Here is a 26,364-nt window from a genome sequence, read left to right on the forward strand (position 1 = left end):
AGGAAACCAAGAAGTCTGGAGAGCCTGAGGTGCTTAATTTGAAGGGGATGATGGTGAATGTCCGTGCACATATGGTAGGAAAAGGAAAGTTGTGGTGCCTACCCAGAAAGGGGTAGGCAAGGAGATGAAGAAAATTAGAATTGAGCTTTTAGGCCCGAACTCATCATCTGGAAGCAAAAGGGTAGAGGTCAGGCTGTTGGAGAGGTCAGAGACTAGTGTTAGAAGAGATATAGAGATCAACCTAAACAAAGAAGTGATGAAGTCATTGGATAATATGGAGCCCAATGTTGTTATTAGAGTGTTGGTTGAATTTAGTGGCAAGATGTTAATGTTTAGTTGTAGAGTTGGTGGCCTGTTGCAGAAGGAGTTAAAAAACATTGGTGTGAAGTGAATCATCGGAAAAAAAAAGAGAGACTCTTGTAAATATTGTTGGAGACCTTGTGTGAGTATATGCATTGTAAACTCCTATAAGCATTGTGTATTCTTGCATAAGCTTAGTGTGGGCATGATTTCAAATTGTAAATGCATGTGTGCTTATACTTGAATGATGCATATGAGGTTTGATGATGTAAATTGGAGTATGTGAAGTGTATGAATGTGTATTGTTGTTTCTGGATGCATGAGAATTGGATGTTTGGGTTCTAGGAACTGTCTTAAAGTGTCTATAACCAGTAGTGTCGCATGACTAGTGTAGTGCTTGGCGGTGCAAAGTGAACCGCCAAACGATAGTAGGAAACAAGGAAGCCCTGTGTCGTGGCGCCCGATGGTGTTATAGAATTGCCAGGCAGCCTGCACTGCAATTTTATTGGGCGGTGATTAAGCTGTGTCAGGTGATAATACAAGTGGCAAGGTGTGTTTCTGATGTGTTTTGCATGGCTTGTTGTGTTGGTTCTGGTTTGGGATATGTTTGACCGTATCACAAGCGAATAGGTTCGTTATTGGTGTTGGAACGCATGATTAATATGAGCGGGAAGGTTCATATTAATGATACTCTCATGTGAGGATACATGCAAAGAGGTTTATATGATCCGTGCTCACACTTGAGAGTTGTTGCGAGCGGGGAGGTTTGTAGTTGGATGGATCACGCGTGTTGGGCTACAGGCGGGGAGGTCCGTAGAGTTGGACTATAGGCGAGGAGGTTCGTAATGTTAGACCACGAGCAGGAAGTTTCGTGGAAGCATTGGAATCCTTAAGACCAACTTGATTGTGGATCTTGTATAGGGTAGTGTGTTTTCCTTAATTTCGTTTTGATGTGTTGAGATGTGGACTTGGACTAGGAGATGCTTGACAAGGTCATGAGCGGGTAGGTTCATGATTAGTGGTGAATGCGTGATTAATATGAATGGGGAGGTTCATATTAATGATTTTCTCGTGTGAGGATACGAGCGGGGAGGTTCGTATGTTTCGTGCTCACACTTGAGGGTTGTTGCGAGCGGAGAAGTTCGTAGAGTTGGACTACGAGCGGGGAGGTTCGTAGAGGTTGGACCACGAGTGGGCAGGTTTGTGGAAGCATGATATATCCTGGGTCCATGGTCAAATAATTGTATGGGTGAATGGATTAGTAGTTTCATTTGTATGATGAGACGATGATCTAAAATCTTTAGGTATCGAGTGTTAAGATTAAGCAATTTAGATGAAATAAAATAGTTTAGGGGGGATCTCTATTTTATTAATTGTATATTTGTATTGTTATGTTTATTATCATTTTTACCTCTTTTTGTGTGTTTATTATCATGAATAAATCAAGTCTTTCCTAGCTTTTATCTTGTTATATCCTCAAGTTTAATGTGTTTTGTATTATTTTATGTTTTAGTTGTTTTATGTTTGTTTTGCCTCTAATCTCTCTTTTAAGTGTGTTAAATAAGTTAAAAAAAAAGCATTTGTGGTGGAAGAAAAAAAGCAAAGAACTCAAGGGAGCATGATTGAATAAGAAAAGATTGATTTTGAAGCAAATACCCACGTCGGGCGCCACTAGAATCACGCCCAGTTCTTCAAATACATAATGTTGTCAAACTACCCAAGGCTGAGCGGTGGCGAACTAGGGCTGAGCACCAAAAGGTTGAGCGGTGGAAAGTGGGGCTGAGCGCCATTCAGTTCGCAAAATTTGGCGCTGACCGCTGCTGAGACAAGGCTGAGCGGTGGCTCACTGACATGTCAAAAAATGGGTTTTTAATCTTGTTTCTCGTGAGGGTTTGGAGCATTCCTCATTTTGCACAATATAGAAACACTTTGGGGGTGCTTGGAGAGCCTCTTGGAGGTTGCTAGGGGTGTTGGGAAGCTCTCCCACTTCTCCTTGGGTCTTCTCCTCCATTCATGGTGGTTTTTCCCCCTTTTAGGGTTGGACAGGAAGATGGGTTACGAATTTGAGGCGTTGATGTGAAGGGGAGGCACAATTGGAGCATGGAGCAGCTGCTAAGAACCTTGGGAGAGGGATTGCATTTTTCTTTGGTTTCCATCTCTTCCCTATCTCTCTAATTTGTAAAACCTAGGTTCTCCACATGGAGAGCTAAACCTTTTTGTTAAGATTAAATGTAATGAACTAAATTATTGTGTATTTTGTGATGTTAATCCATATGCTTTTCCATTTCTATGTTAGCATTTGATTTCCATGCTTAATGCTTGTTTTGGTTTGGCCACCCATGCATGATTTGTGGTTCTTGAGGTGTTGGAAAATGTCTTTTGAACCTAGAACTGAAATTGAATGCCTAATGGAGCTTGTATCTAGGGATAGAACATGATTCATTAGTAATCTTAAGACTCTTGAACTTAATGCATGATTTGACTTATTGAGGATTCAAGAAATTGGAACTTGATGAGTTATCATAGACTCATAGTTGCTAGGAATAGGATTTGAGTATTTTTGTGAGTTGATTTTGGCATGAAATTGGAATTGAGATGTTTGTGAATGCATGAGAATAAAGTGAATGAAATATAGTCTTGACAATTGTATATAGTCTATGTTAAATTTCTGTTGCACACAATTGTTTGATAAAATACCAAAAAAAGTTTCTTTGTGTTTTTGTCATCTTTGTTGTCTATTTGAGTTGTGAATTCTGAGAGTTGTCATATGTTGCACAAGTCCCTATGGAGAGCACGATATTTATTACTTGCTACATGCGACCGATGCACTTGTTGTTTTTCACCTAACAATGAGCTCACCCTTTCTATGTGTGTTTGACAATGATCGTGTAATTTGTTACTGATGAGTCATTATTTTCCTCCATTCCACTAGCCTTTGTGACCCATTTGACAATTGTTCAGTGCTTAATTGTTCATCTTTAGTGTGTTTTCATCTGTTGGGCTTTATTGGGCCACTATTCTGAATTTGGACTAATATCACATTATTTGGCCTAATTTTTGTTTTTAATTATTTTTGGGTATTTGGGTGAAGAAATTGTGGAGCTTGGACATTAATATTCAGTTGAAGAGAGTTGTCACATCATTGCCACATCATTTCCACGTCATCTGAGTGAATGGGCCAACATTTGAGGCCCATTAGTGACATTTTTGTAATTCTGCAGCCCATAATGGCAAATTTGTAAATATGAGTGGCAGATTGGATGTGAACAGTTGCATACTCTTCCTCTCCACTCCCTCCAACCTCCATTTTTTATGTTTTGAAGCTTTGGACGGTGACCCATGGAGCACAAGCTGATTTTTCACGTTTTCCACTCGTTTTTGACAATTTATGAGTCATGGACAACACCTATTGCTTGTATTAACGTTTTATGCACCTTGGGTAAATTTTATATTGAAGCATTTACGTTTTTCAGTGTTGTTTTCATTCATCCCCTGTTTCTCTTTGCTTATTTCTGTTTGTTGCACCGTTTTAAGTTTTCTGCACTAATTTGAAGTCATTTGAATGGTTGAATCACAATTTATGGTGAACCCTAATTTGAATTTCATGGCTTTCTAATTTCATGTATTGACTACTTGAAGGAGATGCAATTGAACTTTGAGGTTCTGTTTTGAATTCGTGTTTTGTCTCTCATTCATCTTAATTTTGTGGTGAATGGTTACTTTTAATTTGTTAATGCTTAACTTCAGATTGGGTTGGCTGTTCATGTTGATTTCGTTCATGCTTAATGAATTGGATTAACAGTCACAGATGAATGGATGTATGCATTGCTTAATTGCATATTGAAACACGTTTTTAACCCTCACTTAGTGGGTATGGACGAGTGGATTGGGTGAGACAAAAACCTTAATTACGTGACCTGTGTTGAGTAAAATTGCATTCAAATTCAAGGAGTCAATACTGATTTTAATTCGTTCATTAACATTTGCAAAATTATTCATAATTCTACAATCTAAATCTGCCAAACCCTCCCTATGTTATTGTGTTGTGTTTGAATCTAGAAATTGAAGCTTTGAACGAGAACATTGGTCGTTGGGAGACGACTTGGTTCACTTTCATATACTTCATTTTATCTATTTTAATTTGGTGGGGTACGACCTCTATCAATTACACGAGAGCAGATGATGTTGCAGGTGACGCTGGTGAGGCATAGAGCCAGAGAGGGGCTTTATGTTGGCAAAAAGAAGGAAGCCTAGTGATTTTGAATGATTATCAAGAAATGAATGATGATCAACCAAGAATGAAGACAAAATGTTAAAATGTTTAAAGTTATCTTGTAAAATAAAATAAGAATGTTGTAGAATAGTTTTACTTAAACTTAGAATCAGCAGCATAACCTCTGTCTCTCTAAGGTTTCTCATTTTTGGAAAAACTGCAGTGATAATCGATTATTACTAATGATAATCGATTATCTATGCAAAACTTTTATTTTTCGAAATCCTACTGGAATAATAGATTATCTCCCAGAATAATCGATTATCTCCCAGAATAATCAATTATCCTGTTCAAAATTTGTTTTCATAAAACCTACTAGAATAATTGATTATCCTTAGTGATAATCGATTATCTTTAGCAGTTGGAACATGACGTTTTAGTTTTTAACCTAATTTTCAAAAACCCTATTTAAGGAACTATAATTCAACTTCAAAAATACCTTTTTGAGAAGTTAGAGTCCTAAGTGTTGTGACTGCAAAGAGAGTTCTCTAAGTGTTCTCAAAAGAGCTTTGAAAAACCTAGTGTGGGTAGAGCGATAACTTTTCCTAAGAGGGTTCCTAGGAGATTGAGTGTTGTTGCTGTTGCTTGGAAAGCTAGGTCAAGTTCTCTATGTGATTCAGAGAAAAGTTGTTAATCTCTTGTGGCTTCAAGAGAGGTGTTTTCTTTCCCTTTATCTTATTATCTAATTGTAATCTGATATTTGTTAGTGATTGTGTTAATCTCTTTATTTGAAGAGATTAACAATTGGACGTAGGATCTTTTGATCTTAACGAGTATAAATATCTGTGTTAATTCTTCTTCTCTATCACTTTATTTTATCTACTATTGCTTTTAAAGGATTAATTTGGGAAAAATTTTGAAGGATTAAATTTAATACTAAAAACCAATTCACCCCCTCTTGGTTTTTTTCCCAACCCTAAACATATCGTTGCGCGATACCAACACTTTATTGGGAAAGCCTATAAGGAGTTTTGTTTGAGGACTTTCTTTTATGTTTTTGTAAAAAATATTCCAATTGGTTTATAAACTTGTAATGATTAATGAAAATTATGAATTTGTAATATGCGAGTTTAGTAAATGTTTAAATTTTCCATGTGATTAATGGCAATGCATACAGACACATTCTGGGAATTTCCCAGAATCTTCCTGCACCTAAGAACTCTCAAATCACCATCATCCTCATTTCACCAATTCATCAAACCATAATACAATTAGCTACACCTAAGTATCAATTTAACATAAAACGGACCACTTTTACTCCAATTCACATTGCAATTGATCCCTAAACCCAACCCACCATTATACAAACCCTAATAGCGTACATACCAATTTCATCCAATTAGTTTCAATTACCTCTCCATTAGGCAATTATTAGTAGTCCACCTTATACCCATCTACTAATAACCCTTTTCCACTGATTCAAATCAACCCAGAACGTGCAGAAAACCCAAGTCAAGCCAAAATCGCTCGCGTCGTGTTCATCATCGCCAGACGGATCATACCAAAACCTAGAAACTAGGTGAGGAAAGTTGTGTTGTATGGCGGCCTGTTCTTCCCTTCGGGCAGGTTATGGGGAAAACCCAGAAACTAGGCTTAGGATCACGTGTCGCCTAGTGGCTGTGAAGGCCCACCAGGCGTTTTCTGGAAAAATTCCAAGAATGCGCAAAATCAAACATGAGCAAAAGACAATATAACCAATCATCTCATAACTCCTCTAACCTGATATCCTTGCTCAAATAGGGATTGCTTGAGTTATATTTATTATCTATAAACCTTCTTTTGTTCACCCGCAGTTCAGCCCTTCTATAATTCCTATAAATCTAGGATTATATTATCACTCATCATGCTCAATCATATTATCAAAACAATACACAATTAAAATAGCACACAATTTGGCATATACAAGACTCGAACCCAAGTCCTCTCAACATAACCAAGTACTCTCAACTATTTGAGCTAGTATTTTTCCACATCATAAAAGTCAGTATTAATTGTCATAAAGGCTCCTACTACCCGCATTTATTAATTAATTGTTGGCTTAAATATACATTTGGTCCCTATTTTTGTTGATTTTATTTAATTTGGTCCCTATTATCGTTTTGTGTTTAATTAGGTCCTCATTTTTGTCAAATTGTGGTCAATTTGGTCCTTTTCACTAACGGTGTTTAAATAGTTAACGTTTTTGAACAGTACATGCCACGTGTCAGCTCCTGGTTTTTTAATTTTTTTTTTAATTTTTTTAATTTTTTTATTTCAAAAATTTGTTCACGTGTGTCAAGTCACAATTGTGCCACGTGTCAATGCTAGTGCCACGTGTCAGTTTGTGGTAGTATTATTTTTTTGGTTCAATTTAGTCCCTATATTCGTTATTTTTGTTCAATTTAGTCCCATTTTTTGTTAAAATAAATAAATTTTATCCCTTTCAAATTGACACTAAATGTAATATCTTTTATACAAATTATATTAATATTTTTTCTAGAATTGACATTTGAATTTATTATTTTTAATTTCAATTGTAAATTATTAAATTTAATTATAAATTAAATAAAATTCTTATATTTAATTGCTAAATAGAATTTAATTATTTAAAATATTATAATAATATAGTTATTAATTTTTTTCTAATATTTATATTTGAGAAAAGTAAACTAATATTTGTAAAATTAACATTTACATATAAAATATTTTAGATTTTAATATCTAATATGCAATAAAAATATTAAATATTTTAAATTTAGATGTGAATTTTACAAATGTTAATATATACTTTTAAATTTTCATAATTATATTTTAATAATAGTATGTGGTACCCCATATCAGCATATGATGTCTTCCATACAAACTGTTGCACCTCTTGTGTTGTGTGATTATGGCCAATGGTTAGGCTTGATCCATTTTGTGAAATAGTTGATGCCTACTATGAGATATTTGACTTGTCCTTTCCTAGGGGTAAACGACCCTATTATATCCATTCCCCACTTACCGCACGATCAGGGGGAGTAAACATGATAAAGCTCTTCTTGCTTAATGTGAGTAAGGTTGTCGTACTTCTGAAAAGGTACACATTTCTTAACAAACTCATGGTAGTCTGCCTCCATTGTTGGCCAGAAATATCTGGCATGGAATTTGTGGTTTGTCATGCTTTGCGGCCTAGAATGGTATTCGTAGATTCCCCCGTGCATCTCCCTTATTATATATTTTATTTGTTCCTTCATGACACATTTTAGCAATGGCTGGATGTAATCTCATTTGTACAATTCCTCCCCTATTAGTGTATATCGTGTTGCCTTCCTTACCTATTCATTATCTTTTGGGTCTGGTATGTTCCGGTCTTTAGCTATTGTATGTATGGATTCATCCTGTCGCCATTATCATCCACACGCATGCAGGTGCCTAGCTTGTTTGTTGATAGAGTCGCTACAATTTACTAGAGTAGTGACTTGTACTTACCTTACTTTTTTGTGCTTGCCAGTTTGGACAATACATTGGTTCTAATGTTGTCTTCCCTGGGGATAGGCTGTAACTATATCTCATCAAAGCTAGTATCTATGACATCCCAGACCAAGTGGTAATATTGAAGCAATAAGCGGTCTTGAACTTGTTATTCATTATTCAGGTGGTCTACTGTGAGTCTAGAATCCATCATACAGATCACATGTCGTGCTCCGACTTCTCTATCCAATATTAGCCTAGCTAGGATTGCTTCATATTCTACTTGATTATTTGATGTTTTGAATGCGAAGGGTAGAGATTTTTCCTCGAATATTTGGTTGGATCCTTCTAGAACAATGTTAGCACCTGCTCCTTTTGGGTTGGAAGATCCCTCAACATATAAGGTCCATAAATCTTATCCCAGCATGACTGCTTCGTACAAGTCGTTAGAAAAATCGGCCATACATTGGTCTTTTATCGATCCTCGAGGCTCATATTGAATGGCTAAGATTGCTCTATATTCTGCCTGTTTGTTTAAAATTTTGAATGCCAGTGTAGAGATTTTTCCACGAATATTTGGTTGGGTCCTTTTAGTACAATGCCAACACCTGCTCCTTTTGAGTGGGAAGATCCCTCAACATATAAGGTCCACCAATCATCTCCCGACATGTGTGCTTCATGCAAGTTGCTCGAAAAATTGCCCTGACATTAGGTTGTTATCAGTCCCCAGGGTTATAGCGAATAGCTAAGATTGCTTCATATTCTTCTTGTTTGTTTGATGTTTTGAATGCGAAGTGTAGAGATTTTTCCACGAATATTTGCTTAGGTCCTTTTAGTACAATGTTAGCAACCTGCTCCTTCTGGGTGGGAAGATCCGTCAACATATAAGGTCCACCAATCATCTCCCGACATGTGTGTTTCATGTAAGTTGCTCATAAGGGCTTTTATCGGTCCCTAGGGCTCATAGCGAATGGCTAAGATTGCTTCATATTCTTCTTGTTTGTTTGACATTTTGAATGCGAAGTGTAGAGATTTTTCCCGCTTATATCATCACATGTTAACCACCATCCATGAACCTACCTGCTCATGGCACAATATTTCTCGATCCAAGTAAAGCATCACTACTTAAAAGCCACACACACAAAATCATGGTCTGGAGCATCATCGCCTGGCGCAGCTCCAAGCGCCGTCAGGCGAAATCTGCCCAGACTGCTTGGCGGCACACACATTACCGCTAGGCGCTAGCCCCTCTAGACCCATTGTTGGGGTGTGCATCGCTTGGCTAACCACACCCTGCCACCAGGCGCACGCGAGACTGGAATTCTTCCCTGGTACCCTCATCGCTCTACCTATCCACCCATGCCGCAAGGCGCGATATCAGTAGTAGACATCTACTGGTTTTAGTACCTCAGCTGGTCTGATCTGTAGTATACCCCACCCCCAAAGATTTAAGTAGTCACTCCCCCTATCAAGGTTACATTATGGGTATTCTGCAGCTCTTATATGTTCATTCACCTATAATTTAAAATTGTAAACATATCCATTCAAGGTTTCTAAGGTTCCAAGGCTTTATCATAGTGTAGTAAGTATGTTCATCCTATGGCAATAACCAACAATCCACTACCTTAAGTTAGACATTTCAAACATTTTGTACTGTAATGATAAAACCTTCCTGCCAATTGTCTTTGCTACCTTTCATAGAATCCCACATAGATGACCATATGAACTGACATTTTTCATCCCCTTATTACCAATCAATTTCCACCAGTAGACACTATTAACTTATTCTTACTTACCACAATCAATATTGCAATGTCACATATCCTTCATCTATGGATATGAGCCACGAATGACCCCTAAGGTCCATACATCATGAGTAAACCTTTACTAACAACACATAAGCAATGGACTAGGATTTCACAACTTGTAACCTTTATTTAGAATTATCATTCTCCCTTTCTTCATTAACATTGCTTCTAACATACCACAACATAGTCATAATCTCTAGCCTATTACCAATCACATAATCAATTTCCCATAGGTTTATAGTTCATTCTTGTGTCATCCATTAATTTCTAATACCACTTAAAGCCTCTTCCCTCACGACCAACCAAAATCACACCACATTGCGCCACTATTCCCATCATCGCCTGGCGACAAGCTGAGTGTCGCTAGGCAGTACATCAGAACCCAGGAAACCCCCAGGTTATTGTACCTGCGATATGCCCAAGGTGTCCAGAACTCGATCCAGACTCCAAATTCAATACAACACAATAAATCGCACATACCATGAGCCATAGTAATTCAAATTTGAATTCTACCCATTCCAAAACCCCAACTCTATCCATGATTAATCATCAAGAGTGTTCCCACAACACCATCAGAACCCCAATTCTAATAGTTTCATACAATTAATGCATAACATCATACACAAGATCACAATCAGAAGTCCCAATGACCCCTGCGCAAACGCAAACCAAAAGAAAAACGCAAACAATGTCGCGCCGCCTGACAGATGTTCATCGCTGCTAGGCGGTTCATACGAGAACCAAGAACAAAACCAACATTTAATGTGCCGCCCAGTGGTAGGGGTTGAGCCGCAAGCGGTTTCTGGGAAAAATCCAGAAACCCCAATAAAACAGTGTAGAACAGAGTGGGAATCATGCATTATTTCATGGCAATGCACGATTATTCAAATACGAACTAACAAACATAAGAGACAGCTCCCCTTACCTGGAATCCTTGTACAAATCTGAATTTGACGCGTGTATCTAACCCAAAGACTCTCCCAAGCTTTGTTTCTCCTCCAACAATGGCTTTAATTCCAACTCTCTCTCTACAACCAGTACCTACTCACGAAAACTCCACTTCCCAATGGTTCACCCTCAATATCAGACCTTTTCTCTGGTTAATATCTCCCTCTCTCAATCTTAATGCCCTCTTAATTATTTAATTACTACACCAAAACGAAAATTAAAAAACAAAATGGGTTAATGGTTAATCAACATTCATAAATGGAATGTTTTCAGCCCTCTAAAATACCTCTCTTGGCTGCTGAGTTCCTAAACCCTTCCATAATCATACCAATCAAAAATTTGGCAAAAAAGAGAGCAATTTTGTTCTTAGCAAGGTTTGAACCCACAACCGTTTAACCACAAAGCAAGTGCATAAACAATTCAACAAATTCATATTTATGATAATTCCTACAATTTTAGGATTATACTATCACTTCTAGCATTCCAAATATATCAATAAAATAATGCACAAATTAAAATAACACACAATTGACATACATAGGACTTGAACCCAAGCCCTTCCACACAATCAAGTACTCTCAACCATTTGAGGTAGTACTCTTCCACATCATAGCACTCCACATTAAATGCCTTAAAGGCTTCTATTACTCGCATTTATTAAATGATTATTTAATTAACTATTTAATTTTCTTGGGTCTTACAGGATCTGCTCTCATAAAAAAATTTTAGGCTTCCTCTCTCTAGGTATATAACGGACTAAATTCTTAACTAACTTTTACCCCAGAGAGAGGGCGTAAGCAGATGTTATTAGCAAATGGTTTGCGTTTCAGGGTTAGGGCCATGCATTGCAAGACAACGTCTTGTGTTAGGCATTTCACTCTTAAGACCGCTTTGCCAAAGCGTTCAATAAAGGTCCTTAACGTCTCGTCTCGTTCTTGCCTAACGTTGAGAAGGGAGAGAGGGTAGCCTGAGTAGGATGGTTTCATGGAAACTGGTAGAGAAGAGGGTATATAGGGTTTCAAAAAAATTTATGGAGTATGATGGGAGGGTAGTGAACCATTCCAGGGTCAACCCCTTAAGGGTGGTGAGAAAGGCCTTGCACAGGACAACATCCTCAAATGTGTACAAGCTGACGTGGTGATGAAGGATTGACCCCAACCAAGGATGAAGGCACATGCTTAAGAAGACTAAGCATGTTTAGAAAGGAAGTTCACTAATCCTTCATCCCTTTCATTTATGTTTGTTATTTTTGATTCCCTAAGTTGACTTAGTTGAATCAACTTTAGTTGACTTGTTCACCTTTGACTAGGTTTGACTTGTTGACTATAGTTGACTTGACTTAAGCCAACATGCTAATCTATGTTTATTTGCTTTGTAGGTTAATTAGGAGTAAGAAAGCAATGCTAGGTGGCGCATGGTGATTGGGGAGCATAAATGATGTGGAGGAAAGAGTAAAGCAAAGGCATAAAGCATAAAGTAAAAGGCATGACGCAAGTGTACCTATGTACCTTTGGTCTCCTTTGTTTTTAGCACACTTTGACCACTTTTTGGAGACATATGAGACACATTCTTTGTCTCCTTTTGTGCTAGAACGAAATTAGCCTTGCACATACCATAGTTAGCTCTTTTGTCTCTCATTTTTGTAACCTTATTTGACCTAGTTTCTAGAAGCTAGGTTAGGTTTTTGTAGAGACATCCTTAGGTATCTTTTATTTGCTTAGAGACCCCTAAACTCTTCTATATAAGGGGTGCTCCTAGACATGTAAAAGGGTTGAACATTTTGAAGTAAAAACACTCTTGTGTCTCAACCATTTGTGAGAGTTTCCTCCCTAGGGAGTGAATAATTTTAAGCCTTATCTTGCATAGCAAGTGGCGGCACACATCCACTCATCTTCAAGGTTGCCATGGCTTCTAGCCTAGCCTTGTAGTGGCGTGCTTCTCACATTTTTACCATTTCTTTCCTTTCCATTTTATGTTTTCTTCTTCCTTTAATTGTTCTTGGTTTTCTATGGTTTATGTGTTTTCCATTTCCTTTTTGTTTGAATCAATCCATTATCTTCTTCTCTTGAGCTTTGTGAAAGGAATCTTCACATCTAGATAGCTTGCTATCTTAATGTCCAGTGGGGATTTCACTTAGCTTTCTTAATCAACTCACACCATGTTCAATATTCTTAAAAGAAAACAACATAATCCTTCATCATTTGGTATCAAAGACTGGTTATCTTGAATATGGTGTTTTTCATGTTCTAACCTTGTCTTGTGTAGCTATCTTTGAATGGTCCACATAAAAACAATGTTGGCAGAAACTGTTCACGATTTTAAAAGATTAAACTGCACCTGCTCAGTGGTCCAAAAATTACGTTCTTGATGTCAAAAGAAAGCTCTGAGTCTAGTTTTTAACAAAAAAAGAACCAATGCATTTGGTGTTCTGTGGAGAGAGTTATGATTGAAATAAATTGGCACCTACTTAAGGGTGTTAGTTCTCTACTAACGAAAATGACCTAATTGATACTAATTTACAAAAATGAGGACGTAATTGAGACTAATAAAAATACGAGGACCAAATTGAGATTTTGCGACAAAAACGAGAACCAACGGAGTATTTTAACCTTTATATTATTATTATCATCATCATCATCATCATCATCATCATTATTATTATTATTATTATTATTTTTCTTGTTCATACCAAAATTGGGAGCATAGACCTTCGTATAGGTGGGTACAGGTGGCAAGATCCAAGTAATGACTTGAATGTTCCTGTTGACTGAGATTGAATCCCTTTTTGCTCCAAATGAGGGATATTTACTTGCAAAAGACTCTCTGATGTTCAAGTCAGTAAGATAGTTTGGATCTTTTAGAGTAAGAGAGAATGAATGTGAGAGGATGAATATTCCTTAGGAATACTATATGTATTCATAAGGTCTTTTTAGGCCTTGGATCCATGTGATAAGACATGTAATGTAATATTAACTGATATCACTAAAATAACAACTTACCTTGAATAAATAATAACAATAATAATATTGTGGCACCTTATCGATATACCAAATATTTTGTAAATATTTGGTATTAAGGAATATCAAGACATAATCAAACTACCAATATTTATCATAATTATTGTTAATATGTGAATATTTACCCCAATAGATGTATCTTAGAATATTTTTTAGGGAAGCCTTTATGGTGCCTCGTAGGGAAGCCTTTATGGTGCCTCATAAGAAGGGACATGAGTTCACGGAAGGGCTTAATGTGGCCTTGCGGGGAAGGTTTTTATGGTGCCTAGCGGGTAGGGTTTTATGGTGCCTCGCGGGAAGGGCTTAATGGTGCCTCATAGGGAGGAATTAATAATGCCTCGTGGGGAGGGTTTTATGGTGCCTCATAGGGAGGGCTTAATGGTGCCTCGCATGAAGGGCTTTATGGCGCCTCACAGAGAAGGATTAATGGTGCCTCGAAGGTAGGGCTTTATAGTGCCTCGCAGGGAGGAATTTTATTGTGCCTCATGGGGAGGGTTTTAGCTTTCAATTAAGTTTTTCTAACTTTCCTTCTTAGACTCCTCTCATGGTTTGCTCTACTGATCTCCACATTTTGGACATCAAAATTATATCTTTTTTGAGTGGTTGTGTAAGATTCCAGTACTCAAATGGAGCTCATGATAATGTTATCGTTGACACTATCAAATTAACACTACTAACCTATAATAACTTCAGTATTACTAAGATAGTAGTCAAGAAAATAGAAAGGGTAAAGTAACCCTAAGTCGTCTCCCAACGAACACGAAATTGATTTCCAACAAATTAGTTCTTATAAAAACTATACAAAAGAGTTAATCAAATGAAATAAGGAACAAAGAAATAAAATTGGAAAAAGATAAAATAAGATGAAAACAATAGTAAAGAAAATAGATTGATTCCACTGTTTTTTCAAAATAGATCCATCATCAGTAATCTAAAGCTCAATTAATTATAGTTGTAGATTTGCAAATTAATCAATGTAAATTCTCAATTAATTTGTTGGCGTTCTCACTATTAACCAAAGTAAATTCTCAATCAAAAGTAAGAACTTTGTAGATTAATCATAGTAAATTTAACCAAAGTACATTCTTAATTAAATATTACTATCCTTAATTATGTCCATTCTTTTACCTCTAAAATCAAGCAAAAAGCTAATCAACCAAAGTAAATTTTTGATTAGTTTTAGATAAAAATTTTACCTCTAACCAAAGTACATTCTCAATCATTGGTAAAAACCCATTCAATCACATGAAAGTTTCTAAATTTAATCCAAGTAAATTCTCAATTAAAATTAAAAACCCTTGAACTCATATGATTAATATGCATATAGATTAAAACATCTCACTAATTAGCTATAATGTAAAAACCATTACTTTTCACGTGGTTCAAAGATAAAAGACATAGATGAATTAAAACCTCAGCAATAATGAAAAGAACAAAGAAATTATTTCATTCTAACCTTAGAATCCATAATGAAATTACAATGGAATCAACCCAAGAAGTTTAACATTCCATGAAATCAAAATAAAAGAAAAGTAGAAGAATGGAGAAAGAAAGAAATTAGGCCCCTCTAAGGGTTCCTAAATTCCAAAGTATTGAGCTTCCCTTCCTGCTTTCCCTTGGTCTCTTTATATAGGCCTTGATTGGACTTGAATCTTATATTTTTTGTTGCTAAAATCTTTTATCTTTTGATATAATATCTCTCAAATAATTATCAGTTTCTAAAATATTTGGAAGATTTCCTCTATTGATAATTTGAGATATATCAAAGATAATTTATAAAAAATCTTTAATGAATTATTCAGCAACTTAATTTCTGTCCAATTTTTAATTATGCCCCCCTTATTATCTCCTCCAATTATCTTCTAAATAATATAATATCTTCAAGATATATTTTTTTTTTGTAGAGATCTAAAAATATTCAAGAAGATCTTGCCATATTTAAAAAGATTTGATAGTTATTTTCTTTTGATATTTTATGATATAATTAAATTAAATAATTATTTAAAAATATCAAATAAAATATCTAAAGATATATTTTCCCAAATTATCTTTTATCCTAAATATTTATGAATTATCAAAGCCCTTCTTCTGGAAAAAGATAGAGAAAACAACAAAGTCCAATTTTTGTTACTCATTCCCTCTTCTTTGCTTACCCAAACTTCTTCACTTTTTCAAGCTTTTCTTGCTGTCTTCATGCAATGCTTCGCTTGGATTTTTTTGATTTGGTAATTTCCTATTCTTGGATTTATCTTTAAGGTGTCATGAAGCTTTATGCAATTTATTTCCACACCTCAATGAGCTCAACTTAGCTACAACTGTACTAACACGCCTCAAAATATCCAAAGAATATTTATGCAACTAAAAAGATATTTTTAACATCCTTTTGCATCTCATGCTCAATAAAACCAATTATAAGAAATCCATATTAAATCAATCTTGTAGGAACAAAATTTAATTCAAAATCTAGTATGAAATACCAAATTAGGGCATAGTATGAAATACCAAATTAGGGCATAAATATGAACTCATCAGCTCCTTAGTTACTTCTTAGAGTATTCCTATTGGAGAGGTCTTTCTTTCTCCATTTTTTCAAGTTTCTAGTTCTCTTACTCGAGTGTTGTATCTGTTTCGTTGGTGCTTCTCTTATGTGGGCTTCTTCCCAGACTTCGTAAACGAGATATAAATCAGCTTGGGGATTTTCTTTGTTGTGTTCTTAACAAAGTGTTGTCTTGTCGAGCTCTAGTGGCGGGTGACTTCCTTTTCATGTGAGGAAGGGTGAGGATGATTTTGGTTGAGATTTGGGCTTTAAATGAAGGATGGTGCAAGTGTGACCGCCCAAATTACAAATTGTGTGGAGCATAGAATTTTTTCTAAAGAGAAATAATGTTAAAAGTTTACTAAGTAGACTCCCGGGAAAGAGAGGTGAGTCATAATGGACAAACTTAAGAACCTTGTCTTTCCTAGCAAAGTTCTCCTTAGACCCTTTTGAACAATTTTCCTTATAGAAAGTCATGTTTTTATTTGATGAAACATCCTTAGCCATGACACTAATACTCCGAAGAAAAAAATATCACTTGTACTTAAGAGTTTCTTCTCGTACCTTATGCATATTGATATATTAGAAATCTCATGCCTTGATGATTTTGTTGTTGTTGTGGTTGAGACTAATTTGTAAATATCATCATTTTGAACTTCATTAAAGCTTCATCTATGAATTAGAGAATTAGGCTCTCAAGAGTTAAACCTTCATCTGAGTTTGTGCCTCTGAGATACTTCTCAAATGACTTTCCATCCAAACTTGTGCATTTGGCATGGTCTTCGAATGACTTTCCATCCGAGTTTGTTCCTTTGAGACAGTTCTCGAATGACTTTCCATCTGAGTTGTGCCTTTGAGATAGTTCTTGAATGACTTTACATTTGAGTTTATGCCTTTAAGATGGTTCTCGGTTGACTTTCCATCCAAACTTGTGCCTTTGAGATAGTTCTTGAATGACTTTCCATTTGTGTTTGTGCCTTTGAGATGGTTCTCGAATGAATTTCCATCTAAGCTTATGTAAGACCCGGGAAAATTAAATAAATAAATAAATATTTATTTAATAAATGTGATAGCAAGAATCCCTAAGTTAATTAATATGAAGAGAGAAGACAAGGAGCAATGGTATCTCAAGTGGTTAAGAGTACTTGGCTATTATAAGAGGACTTGGGTTTGAGCCTTGTGTATGCCATTAGCGTGTTAATTTAATTGTTTTATTATTTTAATAATATGCTTGACCATGGTGCCTTGTGTATGCCATTAGCGTATTAATTTAATTGTTTTATTATTTTAATAATATGCTTGACCATGGTGCGTGATAATATAATTCTAGAGGTATAGGAATTATCACGAAACATGAATTGGTTAAATGGTTGTGCAATTGTTTGGTGATTGAGTTATGATACGTTTGAACCTTGGGAGATCAATTGTGGTGCAACGAAAGATTCTAATAGCACTTTTGGAGCGAGAATTCCAGGTTAGGGGAGCTTTCTTATGTGTTTAAATTCAATTGTATACGATTTGATGTTGTAAGATCACTGTGTGCGCCTCTCTTTTTGTCAAATTTCGTAACTGTGCGCGTTTTTGGAAATTTTCCGAGAACCGCCTGGCGGTCATGAAGATCCGCCAGCCGACACATGTGCTTATACTTATTTTCTGGGTTTTACCCAGAAACCACCCGGTGGGCCTCCCTTACTGCCAAGTGACGCGAGCCTTGTGGTTCAACTTTTTGAGTTTTATGAAGTTTGGGTCAATGGTGATGTCTTGATTGTTGGTTTGGAAGTCTTTAAAGTGCATGATCATGTAATGATGATAAATTGTGGGCTTGGCATAATGCATTTGGAATGAATAGAATGTTGCAGAAACTATTTTGGAGTTAAATTCAATATGGCATGATTAATTGATAAAATACAATATGTGAGAGATTATTGTGAAACCTTAAGTGATGGTGTAATGAATCATGATGTATGTGACTGTGTTGGACTGTGATCTAGTCATGTGATTATGACTAGAAAAGCATATTTGATGTTATGGATTGTATGTTGAGTGCTTGGGGTTCTTTAGAACTTGCTCCAAAGTTCTAAAAACCAGTAGTAGTGACACCACTGGTGTGGCACCTGGCGGCATGGGGTGTGCCGCCAGGCGATAAGGGAAAACCAGAGAAGTCTGCAACGCATGGCGTGGCGCCTCACGACGTGAGGTGTCTGCTAGGCGATCTGAAACCAATTTCTGTCTAGTGATGCGAGTGATGTGCGAAGCAGTTTTGGATGCAGAGTTGGTTTTCAAGGAGGATTCTATATGGCTTTCGATGGAGGTCTTGATGCGATGCTTTACTAGGGGCCAAATTACGAGTGCAACTTGTATTGGGGTAACACTTTGCCACTCGAGGTTGTAGCCTAGTGATTTTAGAAGTCCAATGGAGTGTGGGAGATCGTGGCTCGTACGGATGGGTTCTAAAAGATTGTCCTCATCGATGTTATCCGACGAGTTTGGTAGTCTTGGGACAAATACGGACTACGGTTCGTATTAGGGAACTACACTTGGTGTTACGAATTGTGGCCATGACAAATTTATTCCCGCGTGTGGACTATTAGGTGGTGGCCTGTAGTCGGAGGAGAGAGTGGACACTCATGGCAGCAAAGATCGATCAATGAAATCATCAAAGGGTGTAGAATCAAGAGGCATCCAGAGGAAAAAGTGAATGTTGGGTTGACAATTGGGTTTTACATGACAACTTTTCATTAGGCACATATATGAGTGACCCATTGCTTAAAAGAGGAGTGTATAATAAAATTAGGGGTGCACCCCATATTTTTCCAGAATTTGCCAATTTTGGCCTTTTTTTGAAAGTGTTTTGTAGTTTCTTTATTTTCACGCCTCATACCAAATTAATATAACTTCAGCTGAATAAATAAACATTAAAATATCCAAGAAAATATTTTATGCAACTCAAATGTTATTTTCGATTTTTATCTCACAAGGCCAGAGTTGGAATTTAACCTTATTCTGAAGGTTTTTTGTAGTTTCTTTATTTTCACACCTTTTATGAGATTAATATAACTCCATAAATGTAACACCCCATTTAAATAATATTCTTAATTTAAATGAAATGTCACACAGATTGAATATAAGAAACAAGTCCTGGAGTATAACTGCTACTCCTTACAATATACCAAAAAGCTAGAAGAAACCAAGGCACACCACGATCCCGGATACAAAATAAAGTAGGAAATTGACAGTAAATCAATGAAATCCCAAGATAAGATGATACATGGGCCTTAGCCCAAAAAATGAAAATCAGATGAACAACATCCAGCCCAGATAGTTACGCGGTGGAATCGCCATTTCCCTGTTGACCACGAGTATTTCTCACATCTGCTCACACCAATAAATTGATGATCATCGCAAAAAGAGAAAACCACACAAACAGGACATACAACAAACAACAGAAGGGTAAGCTAGAGAAAAAAAAATAGTTTTGTCACGCAATCATATACACTTTCATAGTCAAGTATACATACATCACCCAAGCATGTTATGACCTTCCAAACAATACACTAAGACTCGCCACGACTCATCCTAATACGTATAATTTAGTCGGATTTAGCAGATGCTTGCACTTGTGGTGGATTTCTCTGCTCACCCCCGAGCTAAGTGTTACAATGTTTCAACCTCCACACATAAGGTTAGCCCTTAATGAGTTTCAGGCCTCCTACTACTCTCACCACAAAATCCAGTCCGCTCTACGTGAGACTAACTGACCCCTTAGAGCGTCAGGATGCAACCTTACCTTGCATCCTTACTAAATTATATCGATGGGGCACCACCATGAACTCCCACTAACAGGGGCCATGGAATTACGTCCCGACCAACTGAGGCACCACCATAAAGTCTCACCTCGAGACCCATGGAATTACGTCCTAAACACATACCAAACATATTCCACCAACCCAGTAATACTTATCATGCATATAAGTCTCATACCAACCCTTTTATAATCAACCTTTCTCATATTCCAGGTTAATCCATACCAACTCATCATTCTCAATCCACGAATATAACATTGTATCTCATACCAATACCATACCACTTTAATTGCCAACCATCTCACACTCAGTTCATGCCAAACACATGTTAACTCAACATTTCAGCTCATACAATCAAGTCTCTCATGCATATTCGTACATTTATACTTAAGATAGAGTAATCCAAGCCAAGCATATAAGTAACAACCCAAAAGCATGGAGGGAATAGTCGTGCAGTGAAATCCTGTACCAGTCTCGCCCAAGCTACAAGTTCTCGCTTAGGCGAGACTGTCAACAGACAACCCTGCGAGACTCACGAGTTCTCGCTTAAGCGAGCCACTACTCGCCTGAGCGAAGGCACCCCTCGCCCAAAGGTGAGGTTCCTCGCCTAGGCTACAACATGCAGCACCGTGTCTCAAGCCCCCACGCGTCCTCGCTTAGGCAAGCCTCTCTCGCCTGAGTGAGATGGTGCCTCGCTCAAAATGAGAGCTCTCCGCCTGAGCGAGAGTTCGAGCGTGAGCTTGGACCTGTTTCTGCAAGTCTCGCTTAGGCGAGACTGGGTCGCTTGGGCGAGAACGTCGGGTCTCGCCACTGTTCTTCCTACAATAATCATACAATCATACCCCAAATAGCAATACACATCCATTCAATATTTTTCAGTAGCACAATAACCATACAATCATGAAAATAATGATAAATAAACAAGAATCGAATTTAGACAAGGATCCCTAGCTTCCCTTACCTGAATTGAGCTAGTACAGGACCTCGACACCAACTACGGAGCATAACAGCTCTAGGAACGAACTAAAAAGCTGAAAGAAATAGCGGAATAGAACTAAGAAATGGGGTTACCATGAAACCCTAACTGGAAATACAAAGAGTGATTAACGGGGACCGGTATGAGCTAGGAAAAATACTTACATGGAATAGAAAATGGATTTGAGCTAGCTTGAAGAGGACTAGGAACCAAACCCTAGTAGAGCTTCTGAAAGGAAAGGAAAGCGTAAGAGAAAGGGGTTATTTGCAAATGAGAACTGAATGAGGGCTCTCTTCTGCTTTAGGGGCCTTGGCACCCTATGGGTCAACCCTTAGGCCCAACAAATTTGGGGTAGCCTTTAAAACATAAGGCAGAAATAAATGGGGCCTTACAAGCTGCATGAACAAAATTAAAATATCCAAGAAAATATTTTATGCAACTCAAATGCTATTTTTTATTTTTTATCTCACAAGGAATTTGGCCTTATATTGAAGGTGTTTTGTAATTTATTTATTTTCACACCTTGTATGAGATTAACATAACTTCAGCTGCATCAACAAATATTAGAATATTCAATAAAATATTTTATGCAACTCATGTTATTTTCCATGTGTTTTTATCTCATGAGGCCACCATTGGAATTTGGCCTTATTTTGAAAATGTTTTGTAATTTCTTTATTTTTACACCATGAGAATAACATAACTTCATTTGCATCAACAAATATTAGAATATCAAAGAAAATATTTTATAAAAGTCAAATGCTATTTTTGATGTGTTTTTAGCTCACGAGGCCACCATTCGAATTTGACCTTATTCTGAAGGTGTTTTCAAAGCAATGGAAAAAATATTTTTTCATACTAATTATTCATAAAATTTGAATAAAACATGTGTAGTGAAAGGAATACTCTTAAGATAGCATTCTTACAAGGCATTGTAAAATGCTGAACTTAAATATTCATGGTAGCTAATTGTGAGCAGTTATGGACAATCTTCATTGTCGATCTTAATAATGAGTTATCTCATGTAAGGATTGTATAAAATGTGGAGGCAAGATAAAGTTTTACTTGGGTCTACTTTAATTTGTACCACTTATGATAGATGTTGTCAAAAATAAAGGGAAGAAATTGTTTCTCTACCAATATTCAATAAATTATTATATCATAATCAAATGTAGAAAGAGAAATGTCAAGATAACATTTTCTTTAAGAAAATTGCAAAATTTTTACCATAAACGCTCATGGTAGTATGAATGAGACAATTTTAAATTGTGATGGTCTCACGTAGAGATAATATAACTTGTGGAGATAGGAAAATGTGGAAACATGAGAAGCCAAGGAGGTATGCATCTTGAAGATTTGATGAAGATTCAATGAAGTCCTTTTGAACTATCTTGAAGCCATTACCTTTGGAATGAAGCCTACATTGATGAAGGAAAGGAGATTTGATGATATTCATGTTGATCAAGGCTGGAACGTGTGCTCTTTACATAGTAACATCATTAACAAAGTGTATTTGATGTTTGTAATTCATATTGTAGACCTTGTAGCATTAATTAAATGTTTTTGGTCTTAGGTGTGTCTTTTAATCTATTGAATGGTTTTTCAACAGGTTAAAATGTCTCTTTTAGTCTATTGAATGGTTTTTCAACAGGTTAAAAGGTTGGCTGTAGTAGTCTTAAACTACAACAAATTCAGTCAGTTGATTTATTTTCTAATCGACTAATTTCACTTAAGTCAAGTGAAATCAACCGATTGATTTGGAAATCAACCTATTGAATTTCGTAATAGTTTGAGTATAAAAGTTGTGATTTTCGAAAAAGAGGTATGTTGATCATTTTTTAGCGTGAAATTATTCTGGAAACTTGTGCAAACTCTCTCCTTCGTGATCATACAGTTTGCAGTAGTTGAAGATTGATCTTGGATCAATTCTTGGAGCTTTTAGCTTGGTTTGAAGCTTGGAGAAAGTGGTTTGTGGTAGGCTGGGTTGTGCTACCACTCAAGTTTGATCTTTTTCCAGCTTTGTGTGTGTGCCTGGTGGTTTTCCAGGTCTACAAGAGGGTTCTTGCTATGCTGGTGTGACTCTTGTGTGATTCAAGAGTCTTTTGTGTGGTTTTTGCATATTTTGAAAGTGTGAGGGTGGATACTTTGTAAATCTTTTGAAATTGTGCAAAGTTAAGATCAAGTTACCTTAACAAACTGGATGTAGCTCAAGTTTGAGTGAACCAGTATAAAAAGCTCGTGGTCTCCTCTCTTCTCTAACCTTTCTGTCTTGCATATTCATTTTAAAGTTTCAAGAAATTGTGCTTTAATCATCTTTTTCATGTTCTTGCATGTTTTCATGACATTTGCAGCATTGAGCATGTTTGTATAATCATTTAGAACCTGTCTTGATCATTCTTGTGCATTGTTTCCCAGTATTCTAGTCGACTATTTTTCTATTTCAATCGATTGATTATACGAGAACAGAATCTGTTTAGTAATATCAATCTTCTAACTCTGTTTTTGATCGACTGAAAGTATACTATCCAGCACCTTTTGCATCCTAACTTGGTGATCTAATTGATTCAATTAAAGCTGGTTTTTAGCTTGCAAAGATAGCCTAAATTTTTAACTAGCCAATTCAACCTTCCCCACCCCCTCTTCTTGGCATTTCAACCATTTCAAAACTAACAATTGGTATCTAGAGCTAGGTACTTGAAATTTGCTCAAGTAAGGTCCTAAATATGTTTTGAACTACTTGAAATGGCTGAAAACAAGAAGGTGCCTCAATTCATAGACCCCCTATGTTTAGTGGCATTAGTTACCAATTTTGTAAAATTAAGATGAAAATCTTTATTGAATCAATAGATCAAGGGATATGGTATGCAATCATAAATGGACCATATACTCCTAAGCATATTGTTGAAAATGTGCATATTTATAAGCCATGGACTCTTTGGACTGAGGAAGAAAGGAGGAGACCTCAATATGATTGCAATGCAAAGAAAATCCTCACTTCATCTCTCAACATGGATGAGTTTTTTCATGTTTTATGATGCAAGAGTGCCAAGGAAATGTGGGAGGTTCTTGAAGTGACTCATGAAGGAACCAATGATGTTAAGAGAGCAAGGAAGCATGCCTTGATTCAAGAGTATGTGCTATTCAAGATGCAACAAGGAGAATCTATAGCGGATGTGCAAAAGAGATTCACTCACATAGTCAACCATCTCATGAGTTTGGGTAAGGAATTTGACAAAAAAGAGTTAAACATCAAGTTGCTGAAGTGTCTTGATAGATCTTGGCAACCAAAGGTCACGGCTATCTCAGAAAACAAGAGATCTATCCACTTTGACTACAGCTGCATTGTTTGGCAAGCTTAGGGAGCATGAGATTGAGATGCAAAGGCTTAATGAGCTTGAGTCAAGTGAGAAAAAGGTAAGGAACATAGCCTTGAAGACAAGCACCAAGAAGAATGAGGAACCCGAGGATGAGGTGGTTGAATGAAGTGAAAGTGATAACTTGAATCTCCTTGTCAAGAGGTTTGGTAAGTATCTCAAAAGGAAAGGTATCAAAGCTAATCCCAAGAGGTATACTTCCAAACACAATGAATCAAACTCTTCTAATTTTACATGTTATAACTGTGGAAAACAAGGACATATCAAAATTCAATGTCCAAATGCTAATAAAGAAAATGAGAAGAGTGTTGATAGGAAAAAGGAGAATAAGGCAAAGGAGAAATGTGCATACATTGCATGGGAGGACAATGATGATTCAACAACAAGTAGTTCCTCATAAGATAAGAGTGAAGAAGCCAATTTGTGCCTCATGGCTAGTTATGAGTCATCCTCCTCAAGCCAAGTAAGTTCTCTAGACATAAATGACTATAATAAATTGTTGCATGATTTTGAAGAGTTGCATAATGAAGCAAACAAGATTTCTACATTAAACAATCGATTGAAAGGCTTAAACAACTGGCTAGAAAACAGAGTTAGTCAACTGGAAAAAGAAATAGTTGATTTAAAAGCTGATTATGAACATTTAGAAATGATTTACAGTAATTCAACTGACTATTTTAGAAATCAACCGGCTGAAAAACCCTCTGAAAAATTGCACAGTTTTAAAAAATCAAGTGAAATACCTTATAAAGACCTTGGCAAGGTTCACAAGAGGGGAAGCAAACTTAGAGGTTGTTTTTGGTTCTCAAAATTGTGTGTTTGGCAAAGTTGGACTTGGTTACAATCCTTCTTTTCAAAAGAAAACAAAGAAGTTCTCTAGTTTCTTTCCAAAAAGTATGCCAAGTGACATGCCATTCATTTCATGAAACTATTGTATGCAAAGAGGTCATGTTAATAAGAACTATCATGCTAGAAAATATGATGTTCCTAAAGGGATTATGAAATGGATCCCAAAAGGATCTAGAAAGGCATAACCATGATGGACCCAACCTATCAAAGGGTACCAAGTAATCCAAATCTATTTTGCAGGTCATAAAAGGTGATAAGAAAGATTTGTGGTACCTTGATAGTGGCTGTTCGAGACACATGACAGGAGATAAGACCAAATTTGCAAAGTTGGAGTTGAAGGAGGAAGGATTTGTAACCTATGGAGACAACAACAAAGGAAGAATCCTTGGAAATGGAGTCATAACTAATGGATCCTCTTTCAACATCAAGAATGTGCTGCTGGTAGAAGGACTCAAACACAATTTGATAAGTATAAGTCAATTATGTGATAAAGGCTTTAAAGTCATGTTTGAACCAAATAATTGTTTGATATATGATGCACATGGTAGTATTGTTTTGATAGGCAAAAGAGTTAATAATATATATCTACTTGACTTGCATCATGCATCATTTAGCATCCATTGTTTGCATACAAAAGAGGATGACACTTGGTTATGGAATAGAAGACTTTGTCACATACACATGCAGCATTTCAATCGGCTGAATAGAAAACAACTGGTTGAAGGACTACCTAAACTCAAGTTGAGAAGGATAGACTGTGTGAAGCATGTCAAAAAGGAAAATAGACCAAGGTCTCTTTTAAACCCAAAAATGTTGTGTCAACTAAAAGACCTTTAGAGATGCTTCACATGGATCTATTTGGTCCATCTCGAACCATGAGCTTTGGTGGCAATCTTTATGCATTAGTCATTGTTGATGATTTTTCTAGGTACACATGGACTTTGTTCTTAGCTGCCAAAAATTACACTTTTCATGCCTTTAAAATACTTGCCAATATGCTTGAAAATGAAAAGAGTTCCAAGATAGTATCTATTCGAAGTGACCATGG

The sequence above is a fragment of the Vigna unguiculata genome, chromosome 5 (assembly GCF_037176805.1).
Source record: "Vigna unguiculata cultivar grain cowpea cultivar isolate G323 ecotype 2 chromosome 5, ASM3717680v1, whole genome shotgun sequence".
Lineage (NCBI taxonomy): Eukaryota > Viridiplantae > Streptophyta > Magnoliopsida > Fabales > Fabaceae > Vigna > Vigna unguiculata.